Here is a 6,356-nt window from a genome sequence, read left to right as displayed (position 1 = left end):
GATATGGCTTATTATCTGTTGATGATGACATGTATAGTATTCTCAACTGGATTGGTCTGAGAAGTATTTCATGATGGGTAAAGTCTTTATACAAGCAAAATGAGAAATAGTGATTGACTAATTTAAAAAGTAATTAGAATAATAATAATAATAGTTGGGAAAATCATAGAAAAGATATTGAATGTTGAAGATTAATGTCTCTGTATTGACTGACATGCACGGCATTCCCTTTTGAAAAAGCATTGTAATACACTGTAAAGTTATATGTAATCCAATGTAATATAAAGAAGATTATGATATAACAAAAATTAAAAAATCAAAATAAAAAAAAGAAATAATGTCTCTGTTACTGTCTGGTGTAGAAGTTGGCCTTTTTTTCTTTTTTTTTTTGGCAGTATCATCATCTAAGAACTAAGTTGTATTTTTTTTTAATGTAGAAAAATACATTATTTATCTGCAAATGTGAATACTAATGGAATCCTATTGCTAGCTAATTTCCATCAGAGGAAATAACTGGATAATCAAAATATCTATAGGTGGACCCTTAAGATCATCTTTGCTATTAAAAGGCAGTTTGTGGTAGGGTTTTGGTTGAACTAAAGATGAAATTCCATCTCTTTGTGCTAAAATAATAATAATTTGCTAGGCCTCATTATTTATAGGAAGAAATTAATTTTAAAAAAACTAAAATGAAAGCATATTTTTTAAGAACTCAACTAGGTCTGGCGAATAGTATCTATTGTGATCCATTGACCAAAGTTATTGTATTTGTTTGTTCACTTGGTGTGTATATATTTTAAAATAATACTCTTGCTGGGGCTGGTAGGTGGCGTGTTGGTTAAGGGTACTGGAATCCCATATGAACAACCACGGTTTGAGTCCCAGATATGACAGCCTGCTTTCTCTCTCTCTCTCTCTCTGTCCCTCTCTGGTCACATTAAACTAACTAAATAAATAAGATAAAGTTAAATAAAATAATTCTTTAAAAATACTCTTACCTATGTGCACAGATTACATTTAAAGTATGTGTATGTCTTCGTACATGAAGGCAGTGAGGCTAGAATAAGTGAAAGAAAACAAAATTAATATATGAGAAATATAATTTAGAAATTTATCTTTCTTAGTAATATAGTTTAAAAAGTAAGATTAATCTGATAATGAGTTTTCTTTCTTGTAGTCAGGTTTGCCAGAAAAGATGTTCTCATATACAAATGCAAATCCGTGTACCAAGTCCCCTGCAAATATAAGCAAGGATGTGCACATATGTCCCAAATTAATTCTAAAGTAATTTCAGACCCAGATTTGTGTTATGCATTTAGCAAGTAATTAGTTGTCCATTCATTCATTAACAGCATATTTTAAAAGTTCATGCAAAACCCCACCTCCCCCTTCAACAAAGTGGCACTTCTGAGAAGACAGAAGGGTTATAAAATATGTTGCATAAGATTAGAAAACAAACCAGAAAAAGAAAATTGCATGTTAGCTGTAGAAGAACATTAGTCATAGAAATGGGATTTACAGAGAAAACACTTTGCTTTCCTTTACCTTTTCACACAAAAAGGGTGAAGCTGTGAATTGGAGCTGCATCAGTGGGTACTTTACATTTTATGATTCCAGTTTAGTGTAATGTTTTTCTCTCTTGGACATTATAATTTTTCTTCCATTTGTAAAGCGCTTTATAGTTTTCTAAGCAGTTTCACGTAGAGTAGTTCATTTGTGGAACTAATAGCATTTACATCGGATAACAATATTCTAATAGAATTGTGCAATTCACATAATGAGTTTAACTTGTTATTAACATGAATGCCACTTGGATGAGCTTGAAGGGGAACCCCATCTGGTCAACAATCTTGAAGTATGTTCTGACCATTCCTGATGTGTAAGGTCAATGTTGGTGTGTTTTATATCTCTCCAGGCCTCTTGATTCTTCTGTATTTGTATACCGCTTGTCCTTTGTCTCTATTTTAAGTTGGCAAAGAAGGTGAATTAGGGCAGAGAAGGTGGGGCTCAAAGGACATAATATCCTTCTCTGTACCTATGAAGGGTACAAGAAATATGTATGCATATTTTAATTTGTGTCCATATATTTTATATTAAAAAGAATACTGCAGTTGGGTTCCAGATGAGTACACTTTTTAGTAGCTGACAGAAATTTGAAATTATTCTATGCAGAAGTTAGCAGAAACCCAAAGTAATGTTTAGGATGAACTAATAGCATTTTGCCATTAAAATGAAGCTCCTACAGTAGCACAGAAAGAATAGATAATATGTAGTGTCGAGTCACTCTATTCTTTCTTCACCCCTTCTCTGCTCAAACATTGAAGGACTTGATTGTCTTCAGAGCTTCATACCCTCCCCCTTTAAGAGCTCAGGTTTTGGAAAAAAAGAAAAGTCATTCAATTGGATAGTTATCAATTTTGACAAATTTGAGGGTCTTGGACAATAAAGGAGAAGTTAGAGAGTAGAGGATAGAAATTAAATTGCATTGGGAGAATATGACCTAGATAAAATATTTTAAAGTTAAAAACTAAAGGCATAAAGATGTGCTGTTCTCACATCAGACTTTCCTTAAAGAATTGTGACAGATTGCTAGCTTCCATTCTTCTCAGTTTTATTTCTTATAACCATATCTGCTGTGTTATTAAATGTGGCAATGTGCCCAGTTGAAAAACTGCATGATCTGGACTCCGTTCTTGTTTCCATTAGCCTGCAGTGTTTGCAGTGTGCCTAGACCTCTGACCCCGAGGTGATCTAGAGAATGGAAGCTACATGTTATGGATGGAGTATAAAGATGGAAAGAATCTAAGATAGTGATGCTATGTTGAATACCACTCCTGTACTCCAATGTTATTCTAGTTATGGCTGAGTGACCAACTTTGCTCAGGTCCAGCACAGCAGCTTGGCAAAGCTTACATTGCATCTCTCCCTTCCTGATCCATGGGCTCTCAGATCACTGCCTTTTGTAAAGTATTAATAAGAAATTCTTTGACATGCACAAGAGTGCAACCCAGGAACATTAATGGCAGTTTATGAGGAGAGTTAACATATTTTATGATTAACAAATACCTTTTTAATGGGAGATGGGGAGGCCAATAATCCACACTTTCCTCTTTTATTCTTTCTTTTCTCTTTCTTCTTTCCTTTCCTCCTTCCTTCCTTCCTTCCTTCCTTCCTTCCTTCCTTCCTTCCTTCCTTCCTTCTTCCCTCTCTTCCTTCCTTCCTTTTTCTCTTTCTTTCTTCTGAGAGAAAACAGACACATCTAAAAGGGTTTTTATGCAATGAGCTACCTCAAGTCTTAGGTAGCAGAAATCATGGCATGTGTGTGCTTGGTGTGTTCTGAAGGGGTCTTGGAACATGAATCTGAGACTTTCCTTTGTGGGCCAAGTTGCTTTACTGCTGTATCACCACTTAGCCCCACTACTTCTTTCTATCAGAGGGTCCTGCGATGTATCCCAAAAGGCTTCTATGAAAGCCCATGGAATCTGTGACAGGTCTTCTACAGTGATGTTCTCAGTAATGCAGTTTTCAATTGGCATTCCTTTTCCCTCAGTCCTCCATTTCTGCTCATGGCTAAACCATTAACAGAAAGTGTGAACTACCACTATTCATTCAACATGAAACAGATCATTTGAATAGTCCTATAATTATTGAGGAAATTGAATTTATGATTTAGTATCTTCCAAAAAAGATATTTCCAGGCACAGATCATTTTACTAGAATATAATAAGCTTTAAGAAAAAATTAGTTCAACTTCTCTACAATATTTTCTTGGAAGTAGGAAGAAACATTTTATAAAGCAGGTAATAGCCAGGTACCAAAACAAGGTAAAGAGGGTACAAAAAAATTAAAAACAATTTATTAATGATAAAACTTACTGTTTCTTTAAAAATACATATGTATATCTATGTCATCTAATATCACAATTGAGCAAGTCATTATGAAAACTATGAAGTATTCACATTTTATTCACAAAAGAGGATATAATTAGACATGAAGTATATCTACATAATAGCAGGAAAAATACCATGCATTATGTAAGCCAATAATTATTAACTATACATGGATATTTTAATGAAATGTGTAGCTGATCAAATTGATTAAAAAACTGGTGAAAGTCTTGACTAAATAAGGAAAAAGAGAAGGGCACTGAAAGTCAATTAGCTCTAGAATTCCTATTCTAATCATGGTAAATAGGTAGTTTAAATCAACTGTCCTGTTGGAAAAAAAAAAAACCATGAAAAATGTAGATAATATATTAAAAAATACTTGAAGACATTGGAGAGCTTTTAAGATACTGGGAAGTTATCAGACAAAAAAAAAAATAAAGAAAAGAAAAGAAAAAAAGGAATTCGAGAAAGGCAAGCCCAACATCTACTACCTTTTTACTCCAATGTGTTTATTGATACCTGATCCAGTTAACTAGAATTATAATAAAAACAAAAAATTAGAAGATATAAACAAATATGTTTAAAAATGTTATACAACTTCAGGAACTGAACCATAGAACTACCACAATTGAGAACTCAATGTAAAGACTTAAAAGCAATTAGGTACAGTTAAAAGAGACTCAGTAAATTAGGACCTAGGTCATATTGAAAAATGTCTTTAAGTGCAGCACAGAAAAAAAGTGAAGGAAAATACAGAAGAAAGAATAAGAGGAACACAATGGGAAGTTCTGATATATATGCTAACATGTATTCAGAAGAAAATTAGAGAGAGTATGAGGAAAAAAGTAGACAAGGCCTCAGATACAAATTATAAATGAGTTCTTAAGAGTCACAGATAAGACAGATCAAGAGAAATGTATGCCTAATATGGTAAAACTACCGAGGACCAAAACCAAAAATGATCTTGGGTCCAGAAGATCTTTTTTGGTTACATAATGGTTATATCACAGGGGCCCCATGTTCGAGTCCCAGTGCATGCTAGGCTCAAATGTGTGCATGCCCAAAATCCCAAGTGGAAAATGAAGGAGAAGGATTGAGGCATGGCCATCCCCCCTGGGGAGTGATTTATCACATTCTGTCTCTCTGTCTCTCCAGCAGGTACATGTGCACTATAGCAAAAATCTCTCTAAAAACAACAAGATTTTAAAAGTAGTAGAGCAAAAAGACAAATTACTTTCAAAGGGGCACAACATTGCTGACAGCAGATCTCTCAGCAGAAACAATGAAAACCAGGGAACATTGAAATGATATTTTCAAAGTGCTGAAAATACAAATTAACTTTCATTTCATAACAACACAAATATTATCCTGAAATAAAACATTTTAAGAAAAAAATGGAAAGAACTTATTTATAACATTATTTACCAAATGAAATTAGAAAAAATATTCTTTAGAGAGAAATGAAATGATCAAATAAATGTATAAAGAAAGGAGAGCAAAAAGTACCAAACCTTAAACATAGGGGTAAATATAAATAAATATTGACTATGAAACTATATTAAATCATGTATTTTGGAATTTTACACACACACACAAATACACACACAATTAACATATACAATTATAGCAGCTTACAAGAGGTAAGACTGGTAAATGAAATAGAAATGTTTTGAAGTCCTTGAAATTCCTGTGAAAAGGTAAAATACTATATTACTTTAGCTTTTTATGTCAAGAATATGTTTTAACTTCTAGTGTAATAACTAGAAATATTAAAACAAATATTAATAATAACAGTCAATTTAATAAAAAGAGGAAATACAATAGTTTAAAAAATTAACAAAACAAACTTTAATAATTCCAATACCAGACAAAAAGGAGAACAAAAAGAAGTGAGATAAGCTCATGAAATGTAGTGAGATATTTAGATTTGAAAACAAATTGCATTTGTTATTAAATTAAATATGAATAGAGTACATGATCCAAAAAGGCAACAATGGCAGACTAAGTAAAAAAATAAATAAATAAATAAACACATGAAATGTAAATTTAAAGAGACTTTAAATATAAGGACAGAGAAAGGTGAAAATTATAGAGGTGAAAAATGCATACCATGTGAACATTAACCAAAAGATAGATTGCATAATTACATTACTAACAGACAAATATTTCAAAGCAAAAATCATTAATAGAGATTTTAAAAGATACTTCACAATGACAGAAGGTCCGATTCACTAGGAACAAGTAAGAATTTTTAATTTGAGGACCAGCAGATGGCATAATGGCTGTGTCGCTGAACTCCCATGTAGTTGATCGCGGTTTGAGTCCCAGACTCGTTGGCTTAAACTCATGCCAGGCTCGCGTGCATGTGTGCTCAAGATGCCAAGAGGAGAATGAAGGAGAAAGGATTGTGGCATGGCCATCGCCCTGGGGGGTGATTTCTTGCTTTCTGTCTCTCAGTCTCTCTCTCTG

Source organism: Tupaia chinensis, unplaced genomic scaffold (genome assembly GCF_000334495.1).
Source record: "Tupaia chinensis unplaced genomic scaffold, TupChi_1.0 Scaffold000622_1, whole genome shotgun sequence".
NCBI classification, from domain to species: domain Eukaryota; kingdom Metazoa; phylum Chordata; class Mammalia; order Scandentia; family Tupaiidae; genus Tupaia; species Tupaia belangeri.
This window is presented reverse-complemented; position numbering follows the sequence as displayed.